Consider the following 19,813-nt stretch of genomic DNA (forward strand, 5'->3'; position numbering starts at 1 on the left):
CAATAATATGCATTCGCCAAATCTAAAACAGTGTACCACTTTCCTAATGGCTCAGTTTGTAAAATAGTAGCTGGATTCGTAACATTAGGATATTCTACCACTACCATTTCATTAAGTGCACGTATATCTTGCACTAATCTCCATTTCCCTGAAGGTTTCAAAATTGGGAACAACGGGGTATTAAATGGTGAACCACTAGACTCTATTATCCCATGTTTCAAAAGAGATGCAATTTCTGGCTTGATTCCTTCTTGTGCTTCTCTAGATAAAGGATACTGACTACGCTTAGGGCCTGTATAACCTGCCTTTAATTGTATTTCCACAGAATCTATACTCTTCACTTTACCATACGGATCATTCTCAGTTGCCCACACTGTCTCAGGCACATTAGGAAATTGGTCCTTTCTGTGTGTTATATTAACAAACTGTCTTGCAAAATGTAGTGCTGAGGATTTTGGTGCAAATGAGAGTTCTATTTCCAAGGCTTGTAACAAATCCCTTCCTAGTAAATTTACTGGACATTCTGGAGCATACAAAAACTGACTCATCACTTCTTTTCCTTCTAACTGCACACTAGTTTTTTCCGTTCTCTGTACTAACTTATCCTGTCCATTAAATCCTATTGTACAGATAGTTTCATCTGACAATGCAACTCCCTCAGGAAGTCTGGTGATCGCAGATTTGGTTGCTCCTGAATCCAATAAAAAAGTATACGGTTGTTTATTTATATGTATTGTCAACATGGGATCTGCTGTTCCTGCCCTAATTTGCACCACCCCTAAAAGTCATTGATTATACCCATTTCCTGCTCTATATCTCTGAATCTCATTTGCAGGATCCCAATGAGGGAATCCTCCTTGTCTCCCTCTATTACCAGTACTGTTATTATCCGGATTGGCTCTACATTCATATGCATAATGCCCAAATTTACCACAGAACCAGCAGTCTATTCCTGGTCTTCTATCAGGTCCAAACCCAGCTCCCTGTGATGGACTCCCATACATTCCTCTTCCACCTATCCCTCTTCTGCCTCGCAACATCCCTCTACCACGGATGTTATTTCCTCTAGCTGTAATCACTGCACCTATCAATTGATTCTGGGAATGATTCTGTGGGTAACCTACATTACACCCATCCTGTCCAGGTTGCATTTCTGACACAACTTCTTTATCTGAACATGCTTTAACTCCTTCTGTCCCTATCACCTTATTTGTCTCTTCCTCTTTTTGTTTTTTCAGCTGTTCAATCTGAAGAGAGCATAACTTAGTTTGAATTTTAGTCAAATCATCCGTGCCCTTATTTTTCTCCCTAATGTACAAATCCCCATAATGGCAGATAGTACGAAACATTTCTGGCCATAATTTACTGTCTAAACTGACTACAAGATCTAATTTTTGTTGGACACTTTTTGGTAAAGTTTTCCTTAAAGCTTGGAAAAACAGAGGTAACATTCCGAGCTGATCAAATGGCTGTTCCATCTGCCTAAACCAGTCTTCCTGCATTGTTTGCACATGCAGTCTAATATCAGTTATGCCATCCCATACACGTGACATAAGAGTTGATAAATCTCTTTGTGTAGGGAAGTTTTGCCTTAAAGCTTCCCAGACATTCTGACGAAAATGATTAAAAGGATTACCATCATAATCTGAATTAGCTAATGTAATTTCCCTCATTCTAGCCTGTCTAAACAATGCATCTACATCAATTCCAGGCATTCTAGCTAATAATGCTTTTATATCTCCAATGGCTAATGTCAATCCACTAGTTAATTTTTCAAAATCACGAATCCATGCCCCTGCACCCTTGGTTAACGGCGGCAATTGCAAGATTAAATTAGTCAGATCAGTAAATTGCCATGGTGTATAACGAGGGAGAACCTGCCCTCTTTCATTAGGTCGCCCTAACAACAGGGGATACTGTGCAGCTTCAGCCCCTGCTTGCTTTTCATATTTCTCCCATACCATTAAACCATCATTCATATATTGATCATCCCACTCAGGATCCCCATAAGGACCTCTAATACACTGACGAGCTACATTCATATCTCTAGAAGATAAAGAACCCTGTTTTGGATACGGAGACATATCTCCTCTCCTGTCCTCAGTCCATCTAGATAACCTATCCACCCATAAATCCACATAATATCTACTAGCTTCTTTCTCAGCCACTATTTCTTTTGGTGTCTGTTTACACCCACTCTGAACTATCATAATCAGATCCCCTTTTTCATCTCTACAAGCTGTCTCTTCATCCTTCCCTTCGTGTGTAATTATACAGCCCTGCGTCTTACATTTTCGGGGTAGCTGTTGTCTAGGAAAATAATTTCCTATCTTAATTGATTTTATCTTACCCTTTTCCCTTACGCTTTTATCCTCTCCTGCCATACTTATAGCACTGTCCCCTATAGGTTCTATGCTCTCAGATATTGGAAGAGTAAGCACTTCTCCAAACCTTTTTCTTAACTCATCTACAGTTAAACCTGGTTGCACAGTGTTAGATGGATGCATTAACCCCTTTAAAATGCAAGTTATCTCCTGCCATCCGTCCTGTACTTCTACCTGAGGAGGGACAGATCCCTCTACTGGCTGCACTACCACCGGTGCTTTCTCTAACGCAGAAGCTGGGGAAACCATTTCTGGCTTAGCTACCACCTCTGGCCAAACAGAAGCAACAGCACTGGGGGACTGAGATTGCCCAAACATACCCTCTCCTGAATTATCAATAACTGATAATGGAGTCAATGGGAGAGGATCTAACTGCAATGGTTTATATCCTGGGGCTACATCTTGTGGATTGACAGGTCCTAAGTCTTTAGGCATAGTATATACTGGAAAATGCCCCAAATTAAACTGTGGCAATGCTGGGTATAATCCTGAATAACTAGAGGCATGGAGCATGGGATTCTCCGGTGCATACGCTGGAGGTTTCTGAGTCCCCTCAGTGTCTGTAGTAACTGAATCTCTCTGCCTATACCATAAATCAAATACCTGCAAATGCTTATCTAACGATTTCCCTTTCTTTGAATCTCTAATATATTTAAGCAATTGTAACAGCACAGAAGATTGTAATGAGCCTGTTGGTGGCCACATGAAATCTGGGGATGCTTTAGATGGCTTCATCCACTTACGGTGAAAGTCTGTAATGTCTTTACTATTAAGAGGATTAGCCTGAATAACTGATTCTAACGGAGTTTTCATATTGTCCACTAGATGGCAGCCCTATACCACAATCTACTTAACCCACTCTAGTGCAAAAAATATATAGCTTATACCCCTCTCCTTCTCCTGCAAATGTTAATATACAACTTTCAGAAGATAGGAAAGAATTGAACTTCCGATAATGTTAAACTCAAAAGATTAAGTTATCGTCAGACCATTTATCAGAAATCAATTATAGAATATAAAGATTTATTTCCTTATATTTTTTTTTTTCTTTTGTTGGTTAAGGCAGTCACAAGGACTGAAGGGGAAAAAAAAAGTCAGAAAAGAGAGAGAACAAAATACCTAACTGAAACAAAATACCTGAATAAAATGAAACATACAATCACTATACATGTGCACACAAACACGCAAAAAAATACAGATAATAAAATTTTTATACTTACAGACGTCTCGTTTGAAAAGTAACTACTTTTGGTGTTTACCTGGAACCAGCAAGCTTCTTCTCTGAACTCAAATATGCTCCGGGATAACCTCCAGTCTTACCTGGGAAACTCAATATCTTTGGATAAAATATCCAAGAACCTAGTGCGAGTGTGTCCACCACACGTAGCACTACGGCTAATAATTATAATAACAACAGCTATTAATGTCCCTTCACGGTCGCCAAAATGTACATAATTTTGGTACACAGGGACAGGGCAATCAGAACACTTCGATTCAGAAAAAGATTTTAAAATATAATTTATTCAGCTGTTTATAAGAAAGTCCAAGACAAGTGTTCTGGGAGATGCAATATAACTGCCCTCTATCTGTAATAACTTGCATCTCAGTGAATCTCTGACATGCCCTGACTTATATAATCAAAATACAACATTCCCGAAGCTTCCAGACTGAATGACGTGACTGCCCAAAGACTTTTTTACAAAGATACCTTATGCTGTTGTCATGACAATCTATCATGTATAGGAAATGCCTGTGAGGTCATCCTCCATTCAGTTGTAAAAATCATTCATTTACTAATCTTTCCTGAAACCACCCTTCCATGATAAAAGTTCCTGTATCACTTTGGCTTTGATGCAATGTGTTCTCTTCTGTTCTTCTTTTGTTGTGTAAACAGATAGCAGTCTTAGTCTTACATAGAAGCTAGACTTGAATTCCGTTGGTTGGCACCAGGATTTAATTGAAACTGTCACCTCACAGGATCTCCTTTTCAACTGATTTCTGTCCGTTGAAACCATGCATCTGCAAGACAAAAGCTTGCATCCTGGACCCAGTTTCTCTGTATTGTGAAGTAAATGTTGCCATTAAATAGGCCTCTTTCCTGTTGTTGCCAGCAAATCTGTCTCAGGGATTTTCTGCAAGTCATGCTCAGAAAAGCACTCAAAGTTCATTCACCTCTGACAAGCCACAGTACAGCAGAGGCATCTGGGAATTTTTTGGTTGTCTGCTCAGCCTATTCTTCACTCCCCTATGAGGAAAGGCTGAAGAGGTTAGGGCTGTTCAGCTTGGAGAAGAGACGGCTGAGGGGGGATATGATGGAGGTCTTTAAGATCATGAGAGGTCTTGAACGAGTAGATGTGACTCGGTTATTTACACTTTCGAATAATAGAAGGACTAGGGGGCATTCCATGAAGTTAGCAAGTAGCACATTTAAGACTAATTGGAGAAAATTCTTTTTCACTCAACGCACAATAAAGCTCTGGAATTTGTTGCCAGAGGATGTGGTTAGTGCAGTTAGTGTAGCTGGGTTCAAAAAAGGTTTGGATAAGTTCTTGGAGGAGAAGTCCATTAATGGCTATTAATCAATTATACTTAGGGAATAGCCATTGCTATTAATTGCAGCAGTAGCATGGGTTCTTCTTAGTGTTTGGGTAATTGCCAGGTTCTTGTGGCCTGGTTTTGGCCTCTGTTGGAAACAGGATGCTGGGCTTGATGGACCCTTGGTCTGACCCAGCATGGCAATTTCTTATGTTCTTATGTTCTTAAAGGGACCTGTTCCAATCTAAAATCTCTGGAGGGGCAGGCAGTTCCATCCGGAAAAAAATGAAATTTAAAGATGATGCATCGCCACCACCTGTTTCTGACCCTATAGTTTTGGAGGTGAGGTAAGGGGAGGCTGAGTTATGCCAGACAAAATGGCGACACCCAAAAGCAGCAGTGCGACAGCAGACTCGACTTAGCATTGATAATGTAGCGCAGGCACTGTTTGCTTCTGATTCCGATGAAGAATCATCTTGTGTGGGAATCTCATCATCAGAAATGGAAGAAGTAATAGCTGAAGAAGATTTAGGAGGATTAGTTAGACCTGTCTTAGCTTCTACTTCAGTGCAGCAGGGAAGAGATGAAACTGATGATGATGATGAGGAAGAGCAGTCAACGCAGGCACAGAGTGTGATTGATGCCCCTGGCATTGCTTCTCAGGGTGCACCCACTACTTCAGCTCCAGTGCCAGCATCCACACCGAAGGCTATAGAAAAGGGATCACAAAAGAAATCTGAGATCTGGAGCCACTTTAAAGTGACGGAGGACTCACGTTTTGCTCAGTGTAATTACTGTGCCAGGGCTATTAGCAGAGGCAAGCAAATGGGACATCTATCTAATTTTGGCATAATGCATCATATGAAGAGGCAACACCCAACAACAGTCCTGCTATCTGGGGATAGTGGCAGTACCAGTCAGGGGACCCCTTTTTCCAGGCAGTGTAAAGTGGTTGAAAAGGAACAGAGTCATCCCATGCCCTCAGCCCCTTCTAGCTGTCAGGTGGCAGGTGGGCAGCCCCTGCCATGTGGCAGAAGTGACAATCCACCATGGGGGAAATAGGGTTTTGTGCAGTAACACTATCCCAGGGTAGGAGGCAGGCAGCCTCAAAAGTTGTAACCAGGAGCATTGGGAAAATGATTGCCCTTGATGACCAGCCCTTGCAGATAGTGGAGAATGTGGGTTTCAAGCATTTGCTGAAGGTCTTCATTCCAAATTACAAAGTCCCCTTCAGAACCACATTTAGCAGAAAGGTGATCCCCAGCTTGTACAACCAGCGTCGCAGTCGCATCCAAGCGCTGCTAACTAAGGCAGAGGGGAATGTGCATTTTACCTGCGATATCTAGACAGCCAAATATGCTGCACACTCTTACTTCTCCATGACAGCACACTGGTGGGACCTGGCTGAGGGAGGGGCAGGCAGCAGCTCTATTAGTGAACAAGTATCAGGGTGGAGGTGGGCTTTACTGCACACTCACCTGACGGACGAGGCCCATACCTCAGCCAATATTCTAGCATGCATCAGACAGATGCTGGCGAGCTGGTAGCTACACCAGCGATGAGGAAAAAACAAAGAAATGGATGCCACAAGATAGTCCTTTTCAAAGTTTAATCAAGGAGACGTAAAATTCTTATAAGCATGCCCAACTCTGGCCGGGTTTCGCCACCAATGGTGGCTGCCTCAGGGGCTACAAACAAACATATATAGGTGTTTAATAACTCATACATCATGTTAAAAGCATAAAAATCAAAAACATTACTGGTTAACCCCATATTTACTTATCCAAGTTATATCGACCTGTTCTTTGTAAGACACTTACTTGTCAATGTTATTGTTCTGTTAAAATGTAAACCGAATTGATCAGTAATTCTGTTATTGGAAAGTCGGTATATAAAAATGCTAAATAAATAAATAAATAACATAAATAATCATAAACAAGTAAATACATAATCCAAATGGATTTTTGAATAAATAAAAACTATGTAAATTCTATCAGAGTGACAATGGACAATGGAATTTCATCTTAAAAAAGGAGAAAAACTGCTTAAGAAGAACTACAAACAATTTCAACAATACAAAAATATTTTCAATAATGAATGTAAAAGATACCTTGTTGGTCACAGAACAGTATTCAGATGGTGGTCCAAAAAAGGTCAAGTGTATATCTATGTCTTTTTAAAAATAATAAATTATGATCAGCTATATTATAAAATATAATTCAGTGGTTCAATCATATATAAACCATACATTGATATATGATTCAAATAATTAATGTTACTAATGTGCCACATAAAACAAAATACTAATGTAAGGAAATATTTGTTGTACAATCATTGGACTCAATAAAATCTGTCCTCTCTCCAGACTACCCCATATGCTCAAATAATAAATTAGAACAAAAACCAAAAAAGTTAAATGACCCCAAACATGCTAGTAATATCATTTAGTCACTCATAGTGCTGTGCAGGGTAACAGCAATGATCAAGTTGCTGTATATAGAAAGCAAGGTTTGTTTATGGATCTTAACTGAATTTGAACGGCAGTATCGATCTAAGCAAGCTAAATGAAAAATGCCTATATAACAGTCGAGTGGAGACACCTGACTGGGTTACCCTTAAATCTGATATTAGAGGCAAACTTAGGGCCTCATTTTCCAAAGAGTTACCACGCGCGATACGGCTGTACCGCCTGCGATAAATTCGCGAACCGCGATAACAAGCATATATCGCGGTTCGCGAATGCAAATATGGAATAATGTATTCAGGGGGCGGAGTTGGGGCGGGGCAAATGTAAAGTAGGGAGGACGTATCGCGTGGCGCGAAACCCGCGGCGGTGTTAGCGTGGAGGTATCGCGTGGTGCAAAACCCGCGGCGGTGTTAGCGCGGCTCCTAACGCGGCCAATAACTACAACCCTTTCAAATGCGATACAGTCTATCGTGGCGCGCAGCGCGCTAATAGCGCGTTGAACGAAAATTTGCCAAACCAATCCCCATAGACCTACAAATGTAGAGCTGGCCAATAAAAAGGCCTGTTCTTAGTAGGTGAATCTGCTCCACACATTCACAGTGTATGGGGCAGGTGCACGCCATGGCTGACCAGGCCCAACGCAGACGCAGACGCCAGGATGTTGGTCGACGTCGCCATCGTTACAGGCATCGGATCTATCTGCCACGAACCTCATTGCTGGGAATGCCAGAGGATGTAGTCATCAGCAGATATCGCCTCAGCACTCGTGCCATCATGGAACTATATGGAGACATACGAGGTGCCCTTGAGGCCCGAACCCGAAGGACCCGTGCCATCCCCGGCCTGACCAAACTCTTGGCCACCCTGCATTTCACAGCAAGTGGCTCCTTCCAATCCACGGTAGCTGTTGTGGGTGGCATGTCACAGAGCACCTTTTCCCGGTGTCTGCACCAGGTCATTGCAGCTGTTATGGACTGCATGCCTCGCTACATAGCATTCCCACGCAACAGACAGGACCTGATGGACCTCAAGCGTGGTTTCCATGCCGTTGCCCGCTTTCCGAATGTCATTGGAGCTATTGACTGCACCCATGTGGCCATCGTTCCACCCCGTGAGATGGAGGCAGCCTACCGCAACAGGAAGCAGTTCCACTCCCTCAACGTGCAAGTGGTGTGTGATGCTGGAATGCGGATCCTCTCGGTGATGTCCAGATTCCCGGGGTCAGCGCACGATGCCTTCGTACTCAGGCAATCAGCTCTGTTTCGCAAATTCGAAGATGGCCTGTATGGCGATGGTTGGCTTGTAGGTAAGATCCACGTTAACATACATATAACATATTTGCAAGGGTCATCTCTGTAATGGCACACAAAGGTGATGTAGACGCCTGTTGTGATGGAGTCACAGGTCCCCATCACAACAAACCTGAGTGGGACATTGTGTTACTGAAAGTGGTGTAATGGCTCAGGCACCCAACCATGTACTATTGGCTGCCAAGCACAAACTATGCAGTACGCCTTGTATGTGGCATGGCTTGCTCACCTCACTGCACAGGTGGACAGCCTACACATATTGGGTGTAGCCATGGCTACTGGCAGTGTGCAAGATGAATTGAGACTTGTCATGTAAGAGCAGCTCACATCCACAGGTGTTAGTGAGCCCCTGACGTTCCTGAGACCTTGCATGAACATCTCTACTCAGTTGTGCACATTGAGGGGCAGCCAGTTGACACCATGTATGTTGTTGGGTAGGCATACCGACAGAGAAGGTGTACCTGAGCACATATGTCAGTACACAATGACTGGAGTGCATACTGCATATGATTTAAACACAGGGATGTCAGGACAGTGGTGTAATGCACCAACCGCATACACAGAGCTGACATACATCTCACTGTTTAGGGGCCCTTCACGTGCTATAACGCCTAATAGGCACACACCAGCTGTGTGCCAAAGCAATCCTGACACCACACACATAAGGTGTAGGGAAACAGGAATGGGCTGCCTCGTGCCATCCGGTTCAACTGCATGTATTGAGCACATACACCCATGGGACAGAAACATAAGTATGTGTAATCTGTTCCCTATGTCATTGCTACGGGAGACGCAGCCTATGGATGCAGGCCCTGGCTGATGACCCCGATCCCCCAGCCTGCCACAGCACAACAGCTGGCCTATAATCGGTCCTTAAATGCTACCCGCATGGTCATCGAACGTACCATCGGCCTTTTGAAGAGCCGCTTCCGATGTTTGGACAAGAGTGGGGGAGCGCTACTGTATGCCCCCCCCAAGGTTGCTCAAATAATCCTGCTTTGCTGTGTGTTCCATAATGTGGCTCTTCGCCATGGAATACCTGTGGCTATAGCTCCAGACCTCAGACCTGATCCCCCATGTGCGCGTGCACGACGGCATGACAACACACTCAGGGGCAGCCAGGTTCGCCAACACCTTATACAGACACACTTTTAAGGTTGGCATGGGGCAGACCCCTGCCCCAGACGGCCTGTTTGCCCACCGATGGGTTAGGAAATAGGTTAGTGTGCAGAGCTCCTTTCAGTCTGCTACGACCCTTTATCATATTGTTTACACTTCTGGTTTACTGTGTTCCTATGCCTTTTTCCTTCCAACAATATACAGCTCCAAGTGTACCAACCTTGTTAAATGTACCTTTATTCTTCTGGTTTTTTACTATTATTTACTATTTGTACTGTTTTTTGTTACTATTGTTACTATTACCCTGATCGATGTAAACCGGTCTGATATGGTCATCCAACCATGAAGATCGGTATAGAAAAGCGTTAAATAAATAAATACATACGTGCTTCACCTGCTACGTGTGTCCACCCAACAACTGTGTGGGGTGCTGGCCTGCCACAGAGGATGTAGGCCATAATAGGGTGGGGAAGCGCTGCCTCAAGCCTCTGCTGAGGTGCTGTATGTGTGATACCTATTCTGAGCTATTGGGCTAAGCACTTGCTACATACTCTGGGTTGCTGTGCAGTGCACTTCTGCCATCCAAGGTGTACCACACACCTGTGTCATTCCAGATATGGCACACATTATCTGATGGAGTTACTGAGCAACACAGTGCACCTCAGCAGCAAGGAAGAGCTACCTGGCCATGCATGCTCCTGGAAGCAGCACACACACATGCTGTCAGACCCCTCATGATATAGATGGCCCCTGTTGGGACACACAGCCACCATTTAATGCAGGCCGGACATACTCCTGTCATGACATCTGACCTGAAGAAAGTGTCAGCAGTGCTGGCTGCACGGAGCTGTGGGCTGGGGCTACCCAGCCACCTTACGCATTTTTGGCTACAAAGGTGATGGCCTGACTGTTGGCATGTGATGGGGAGGACAGCGTGTCAGGCAGGGTGAGAAACTAATGGCTGACTCTATCATCTATGGAGACTCAAGACCTGGCTGTTCATGAAGGCTTGTCCATAACTCCAATATTATTTAACTCCTAACAGTCAACACACCTCACCATAAATATGACTATTAGCTACCTCTTACAATGTAATCATATATACTTATCTTGTTTTCCTTTTCATATGTTGCCTTCTTACTCCAAATTCTATTTTCCGCTGTTACATGTAACAGCTTTTTCTGCACTATTGTTCAAGTGTAAGCTTATTTTGCACTCCTGTTTCATGTGAACCAGCATGATGGGACTATTGTCAGGAATGTTGGGATATAACAAACTGAAATAAATAATTACAATAAATAAAGGATTCCTCATACTGGAAGCATGTGTGGCTCATAAAGTATGTAGGATACAGTGGCCTGTCGCCCTCATACTGTACGGTATAATGGTACACAGGGCAGGAAGGTGACCAATTGGGCTGAGGTTTGGTCTGCGCTCTGACCATAACCATGCCTCCCCCCCAGTCTGGCCACAAGATATGCAAACCCATCCCACCCAGCTTGTGTGACTGGGACAGGTTGCTGTGTTGCCACTATCTGACAATGATGGTGCTGCCCATTGCAGCACCCCATACCAGGATGGCATCTCGGGGTACAGGTGGTACCTAGGCTCTGCATTACACCCCCCCCCCCCCCCCTCACCACCATCCACTCTTGCTTTGGCCCTCAAGCATGATCCCATGCAGATGTATACCTGGAGCCTACAGGTACTGTTCCTTATGAGGGTGCACCCGTCTGGCAGCACGCGACCTGGCTGCACCCAGCGATGTCTTCCACAAGGGGATGTAAGGAGGGCCAACGGTGCCATCAGCCCCTGCCATGGCTGGTGACAGTGTTCAAATACCTCACACTTGGCCAAGCAAATGTGCATCCTTAACAATTGTGCTACCTGCTGCACCACAGTTGTATGGTCCTGGTTTCCACTAGCTGGGTATGCAGACGTTAAACAGGCTGCACGGTACATGCTGTATGTTCTGACATGGCTACCTGTTCTTAATGAGGTGGAATGTGTCAGTGAAGCAAGATGTGCCTAAGGGTGTTGACAAATACCATCACAGTGTTCAGTGTTGCACTTGGCCTCTGCCTCAGTGCATACACAGGCCACACAGTGCCATGGACATGGAGGCAACACCGTACACCATGTATGGCAAGCGTTCGACAGGTGACAGCTTCCTGATGTCCACGTACAGTGGAAAACCATCATTCATGGATTGTGTCCTCCATGGGTGCACCAACAGGGTCCTTAGTAATGCCATGAATACAGAAGTGTGTGAGACCCAGTGATACAGATCTTCATTATAATCTACTGAATTAGAACAGGACAACAATCATTCACATGCTGCAGAACCCCAGTGTACCTCCCTCCCTACAGGTGTGCTGGTCAGTCAGACGGTGACAGCTAACCAATGTGGCACACACATCATTATCAGCAGAACATTACTGTTTCCACATGCTGAATGACCTGTGGCACTGCCTGACAGGCCATATGTGTAGGAGACCCCTTTACCTTGCTTCCCAAGTATGTAGTGCACAGGAGCTGGTGCACAGTGGTGTTACCAGTACTGCTAACTGCGCTGTGTGCAGGCATATAGGGAATAAGGGCCACACATGGACCTACATGTCCCTCCGCGTGACATAGATGCACCCATATTGGTACGTTGGGAGGGTAGGCGTCCCATCCACATGATGTCCCTCAAAAAAGGCTTGCAGGTACAGGAGCTTCACGACAGGGTTTGTAGCACAATGGGTGTGAGGTGGCTACATAACATGATGGTGACACAGGTCACACAGTCTGTGTAAAATGTCTGCTGAAAAAGATGTGTGAGCAACATTGTTTACCTGTAACTGTCGCAACTGCATACCTGTAGGAAGGAAAGTCCACTGGGGTTCTGCAGCATGTGAATGATTGTTGTACTGTTGAGGGACAGTTATGTCTAACAAATATCTGTCACAACTGACCGATACCTGTGACTGCCCTGTACTGGTTAGCCAATCAACATGCCCTATCACCAAGGACAGTCCACCTTGGTGAGTGGCTGGCATATGTGTGTGTAGTGACCTTACATATGTGAAGACACTGTAGGACTCTGGACCACACAGTGTGGGCCATCAGATGGTGGGCCATGTCCACCATTGGAACAGGTAATGGAGGAGCCATGCACACCCCACAGCTAGGAGATGGCACCAGAGGGATGTGTGCCACTATGGATGGGGACCCCTTGTTGCGATATCTGCACCTTTCAGACCCACAAAATCCTACATGGGTGAGTAACAGTGACTGCACAACAGCAGTCACCACATCAGTGTGCACATGGACACCCGCTAAACACACGTAAGGGCTGTTAACCATGCCTTACACCGCTTGCACCCTGTACACAGGTATGACATGTTGCCATTAATATTGTCCCCTCTCTGTACAACTAACAGCCCACTTAGCTGGCTGCTGACAGTCTGTGCAACTGCTGTAATACACAGCATGCAGATAGCAACATTACCTTTCCCCTCCCACACTTGTCAGGGGCCCACAAACTTAATGCTAACAGCGTGCCCATAGGATGGCGTTCCTGGCACACAACCAAGCTGCCATGGTGGGGATGCACAACGATATATGGGATTGCACACGGTACATGCTTAGCATGTACAGCTGGAAAGGCCTACACAGTATTGTATGCCAATGGTGCCTGGAAATTAAGAGTGTGCATGCGCTACCACTATCATGGATGTCGTGCATGCCAACCTCTCGGTCAGTCACCCAGCAGTGCTGGATGCTATCATCCAGTTACCTGCATAGGTGAGAGACCATCTAGGAAGCAACGTTGGCTAGTACCTTAGCATCAGTTCGCCTTACTTACATGGTGTGGGTCATGCACAGATAGGTACCATACTGAACCCTGGTCAGATATCCATGTCTGGCCTCCTCACCGACATCAGTGCATGACATGAGCAGTGCTATTGCAAGACACAGCTGCCCACCTCTTCCCCTTTCCTCACAGATCAGGAGTGCTGGCATACATCAGCAGACTCCATTACTGTGCATTCCCTGTACTGAGGAACAATACCTCTTCTACTGTCAGGGACATGTCTGGTACTGCCCTATGTTTTACTCTGTAAGGTATGTGGCAGACAGGTGCACATGTAGCAATAGTGACCCTCAGCCAGGGGACAGTTTGGACACTCTGTATTGCTGCAATGTGGGATACAGCATGCAAGGTGTGGCGGGGGGACACCAACAGCACATTAGGAACATAACAACGACACAATAGGTGGCAGGTTAAACAGGATATTTATTCCTGACAACATTCAGCAGGGTATAGTCAAGTATTATGTGAGCAGTAACAGCATACAATTGATGTTCCTAGGTATTCATTATCTGCAAGTACTAGATAGCTAATGGATCCAAAGTGATCCAATTCCGGACTACATCACTTCACCATCAGCAGTATTTACACATATGCAGGTAGTGGGTGTTATCAGTACTGGCAAAGCATGATTACCTAGGAACAGGAAGTGGCACCCCAATAGCTTGGATACTGTAATACATAGATTACCGCTGGTCAGTATACAATGAGTAGACAGGCATAGGCCCCAGGCAGTCCATGTTGAAAGAGTGCACTGAAAGAGGACAGCCTGACAGGCCAGCCAGCAGAGTGAAAGTCCAGGCCCCAGGCAGTCCATGTTGAAAGAGTGCACTGAAAGAGGACAGCCTGACAGGCCAGCCAGCAGAGTGAAAGTCCAGGCCCCAGGCAGTCCATGTTGAAAGAGTGCACTGAAAGAGGACAGCCTGACAGGCCAGCCAGCAGAGTGAAAGTCCAGGCCCCAGGCAGTCCATGTTGAAAGAGTGCACTGAAAGAGGACAGCCTGACAGGCCAGCCAGCAGAGTGAAAGTCCAGGCCCCAGGCTGTCCGTGTTGAAAGAGTGCACTGAAAGAGGACAGCCTGACAGGCCAGCCAGCAGAGTGAAAGTCCAGGCCCCAGGCAGTCCGTGTTGAAAGAGTGCACTGAAAGAGGACAGCCTGACAGGCCAGCCAGCAGAGTGAAAGTCCAGGCCCCAGGCAGTCCATGTTGAAAGAGTGCACTGAAAGAGGACAGCCTGACAGGCCAGCCAGCAGACAAGGTACCCAGCGGTTCAGCATGTAGGCAGCAGGCAAACACATGAAGGTTCAGGCTACAGCAGTGAAGGGTCAGGACCAGACAGCAGCAGCAGCAGGCGGAGGACACAGCAGCAGCAGCAGCAGGCGGAGGCCCAGGAGGACACAGCAGCAGCAGCAGCAGGCGGAGGACACAGCAGCAGCAGCAGCAGGCGGAGGCCCAGGAGGACACAGCAGCAGCAGCAGCAGCAGCAGCAGGCGGAGGCCCAGGAGGACACAGCAGCAGCAGCAGGCGGAGGCCCAGGAGGACACAGCAGCAGCAGCAGCAGCAGCAGGAGGAGGCCCAGGAGGACACAGCAGCAGCAGCAGCAGCAGCAGGGGGAGGCCCAGGAGGACACAGCAGCACATGGCGTTTGGAGACATGAGGCACAGATTGCACCACACAACCAGCATTAACATGCCTTCAGCAGACCGGTCATCCTACATCACACTGCCAGAATGTGCAGCCCTTGAAACAGAAGGTGGGAGACAGCAGAGTGGCACAGCGGATGGCGGTGGCAGACAGCAGAGTGGCACAGCGGATGGCGGTGGGCCAGGTGAGCAGGTGGGTGGGAGCTTTGCATGGTGCTTCCCCCTCCATCTCGACGGCACTGCCCCTCTGTAGGGAGCAGCCAGCAGGACATCCTCTTCCATCTCGACGGCACTGCCCCTCTGTAGGGAGCAGCCAGCAGGACATCCCCTTCCATCTCGACGGCACTGCCCCTCTGTGGGGGTGTGCATCACAGTGTTGGTTGGGTGTACCTGCCCATACCCCATTTATGGGCATGTTGGTCCCCTCAGGGCCCCTTGCCACGTCCAGATGGTCCACTGGGTGGTGGCAGCTTCTTAGGTGGACGGCCCCTGCGGCCTCGGGACACTGAGGGACTTGGCTGGGGCGTTGAGGTTGCCGATGAGGAGGCCTGCACGTCCGGCAGCCGCTGCAGAATCTGCATCATGATGGTGTTGAGCGTGCCTATTGATCCAGATATGCTGTTCCCTACATTTGTGACCGCTGCCGTCATTAGGTGGAGGTCTCGCCTCTGCTGCCTCCATGCTCGCCTCAGGGCACGTAACTCCAGCACCACCTGTTGCACCGTTGCATCAGCCACTGGTTCCAGCTGTGGTTGGACAAGTGGCGCTGCTGGCGGTTCCTCCGGGCCAGGGGGATGTCCCATGACCATTGCTGGCCCAGCTTCCAGTGCAGGGCTGACTGGGGACATCACTGGTGTGTCCGGGATGGGTGGGGTACCCACTGAGCTCCCCGGGATGGCTGCCCGCAGAGGAGTGTGGGGGTGGCCCCACTCAAACTCCTCAAAGGCCTCGGTCAGGGTATAGGGGCTGCCTGGGGGTGGCATTGCGGCCTGCACCATCTCCTCCTCCTCCTCTGACCACTGTGTTTCCGCGTCAATATAGAATGGCCTCGTCACCATGGGTGGCCGCCTGAGCCCTGGTGGATCCCTGCTTGTGCCTGGGCCCTCCCAGCTGTCATCAGAGGGCTGCTGCCTGGGACCAGATGGCTCTGTAGGAAGATTGGGGAATAAGAGGATATACTGCATCAGTAACACAGCTGTTCTGTTATATTACTGTTATGTCAAACAGGGGCAGCTAATGTAAAACCAACATGTCATTCTGCATATACAGTACAGTTGGGTCCTTTGAGACATTCCTCATGGCATGGGTGGTGGGGCTGCGGCCTGAGGCCAGGCCCTAATGTAGACAGTGACCTGTTGCCAGCATGCCTTGCACCCTGCTGCCTGCCCCTTGCTGACTGGGGGAGGGGGGCTGGGCCCAGAAGCCTGGCCTGTGCACAGGCCAGGCTTCTGGGCCCAGCTCACTGTGTCAGTTAGGGCCTGGCCTGTGCACAGGCCAGGCCCTAACGTAGACAGTGACCTGTTGCCAGCATGCCTTGCACCCTGCTGCCTGCCCCTTGCTGACTGGGGGAGGGGGGCCACTACAGTTCTGCAGAGCACATGGGTAACAGAAACTGAAACCTGCCCTAAACATTGTGTTACGACCGTTCACAGGGGGGGGGGGGGGGGGGGGGGGGCCAGAGGGCAACTTACCATCTTCGAGGTGGGATGTATCCAGGTGGGGATGCAATCCCTCGAAGACATCTGGTCCCAGACGCTCCATCAGTTGCTGCTCCATGGGTGTGAACCGGATGGGGCATGGGGACTGTCCTCCTGTGTCCCTCAGGTACTGGTTCCTGTCTGCGATCCGTGTCTTCAGCTGGGCCTTTATGTCGCGGTAGCGGTGGGCCACCTGCTCCCCGGTGCGATGGATGTCGCTCTGCCGCTGTATGTGGCCAGCTATGCTGGACCAGATCTCGGCCTTTGCTGCCTTGCTGGTCCTCACCGACAGGTTACCAAACAGCCGCGCATAGTGGCGCAGGACCCCCTCGATCAGCATGTCATTGTCCTCCTGGCTGAACCTGATGGCACGCTGCCTGACCCTGGCCTGGCTGCCTGGTTGGGGTGCCACTTCCGGAGGGTTCTCCTCCCTATCCTCTCTCTCCCCCCCCCCGGTTCCCCACTCCCTTCCTCCCCCCCCCACCTGACCCTGCACTTCCCACTCCCTTCCCCTCTGCCCTGCCTGTCTAGCCCTACCTCTTCCCACCATCCTCTCCTGCCTCACCCCATCCCCCTCCCCCACCCTCCTATCTCTTCCCTCCTGCCTATCTCTCCCACTACCCCTGTCCCTGCTCCTACTCCTCATTCCCCTACGTCCCCCTTCCTCCTCCTCCTCCCTCCCCCTCCCCCTCTCCATCCCCCTCCCCCTACTCTCAACACCCCTCTTCTCTCCTCTCCTACCACTCCTCTCACGCTCCATCCTCCTCCTCCTCCTCACCGCCACCAACACCAACAACACACTCCTCTCTCCTCCTCCTCACCACCGCCAACACCACCACCACCACCACCACCACCACCAACACACTCCTCTCTCCTCCTCCTCACCACCACCAACACCAACACCACCACCACCACCACCAACACACTCCTCTCTCCTCCTCCTCCTCTTCCTCACCACCACCACCACCAACACACTCCTCCTCCTCCTCCTCCTCCTCCTCCACACAGATAGACAAACAGTTGACTGACACACTTGCACTCCAACACAGATTACAAAAGACACAGGTAAAGGGAAACAAATGAGAACAAAAACACAGGACACCGCACTCAGTAATCAAATCTCTAACCTCCTAACAACTCTAAACCACCAGCACCTACCTCTCTCTCCAAAACGCCTTCCAAACCCTCAAAGGAGGAGGGGCAGGAAGTCAGTTCTTATACCAGACACATTATCGCGGGACGCGGTACTTGGTTTCATTTTGTATCGCGTACCGCGGTAACGGCGCGTACCACGATAATATTTTGTACTTTTCTTCGCGTACTGCGATATTTGTTTCGCCGCACGCGAACTTGTTTCGCCGCACGCAAAACAGGTTCGCCGCACGCGAAACAGCTTTGCCGCATGCAAAACAGGTTCGCCGCACGCGATGTTAGCGCGTGCGGCGAAAGTTTCGCGAAGCACGAAAAAACACCTATTTGCATGGGGCACGCCCCCGTTTTTTATCGCACGCGGTAACAATGCGTTACCACTGCGATATTGGAAAATAAGGCCCTTAGTAAGAATAAAAACCATACCTAATGTTATTCAAGTTAAAAGATGGCTATGCAAGTTCTGTTCCAAATCTTTTTAAGTATGCCTCTTTTCATTGAAAATAAAACATCAAAATGTCTGACTGGGCTTCCTATAACTCTAATATGTGCTGCAAACCTTTCCATAAAACATTGACATATTTCTAACTAAATAGCACTGCTGGGTGGAAAAAAAAACCTCACAAGATAGATATCTTTTGAATGTCAGCGGAACAACTCACCAATCGCGCATTTCTCGTAGCGATTCGTCTCCTCTCAATAACAGATAAGAAAGGACGACGCCTAACAGATCGCCCTTTAAAACTGACTTGGCTCCAAAACTGAAACTAATTAACAATGGGGTGGGGTTTCAGGTGGGGTAACAAACTGTGTCATGAAAATCTCAAAAAATACTCAGACCGTTCTTAAAAAAACATTCCTGATGCATCTATGTGAAGTATGAACTAAAAAACTAAAAACTCAAATTAAAATAAAATTATATGGGGGAGTTAAAATGACTTATAAAGGGCGGGGTTCTGTGATTGACAGGAGTACCAGGTGGATTTCAAAATCAAACTGTTGTCATGGGAATCTGACATCATTCAACCTGAACAGCATGGGGGCGGGATACTGTGAATAACATGAAATATGGTGGAATTACCTCATAAAAAACATGCTGTACAACCATAACAATATTTTAACTACGTTCATGGATAGCCATTCAAGGCATTATAGAAAAAAAGTGCAATAATAAAAAAGTCCAATGATAAAAAAAGAGAAAAAAATGTATATATCGTGGCCCATCACAATGGATTAAAATCTACAGATACAAAATACTTAAAGAATAAATATTAAAAAAAATAATAAATTATTAAAAAATAAGTTCCAATTCCATTGCGATAAAAATTATAAATAGCATTAATTAAAAAGAATACATATAAAAAATGTGGAATATAACTGACCATTAAATATTAAAAAATATATATGGTTTATATATAGCTAACCATTTAAATTGTGAAAACTTATAAAAAAAAAAAACAGACAGATCAGTCTCATTATTCAGACCATCAGGTGTCAAAGTCTTAAAATCAAAAATATATCTTGTTCAAGTTGTAGCAACAATAAATCAAAATCACCTCCTCTTTGGTTAGGTAATGGTTGTTGTACAACACAGAATTTATAATCATCAAATCTATGATTCTTCAAGATAGAATCTTCAACTAAAGGTTTAGCAGG

This window comes from Rhinatrema bivittatum, chromosome 14, assembly GCF_901001135.1.
Source record: "Rhinatrema bivittatum chromosome 14, aRhiBiv1.1, whole genome shotgun sequence".
NCBI lineage: Eukaryota > Metazoa > Chordata > Amphibia > Gymnophiona > Rhinatrematidae > Rhinatrema > Rhinatrema bivittatum.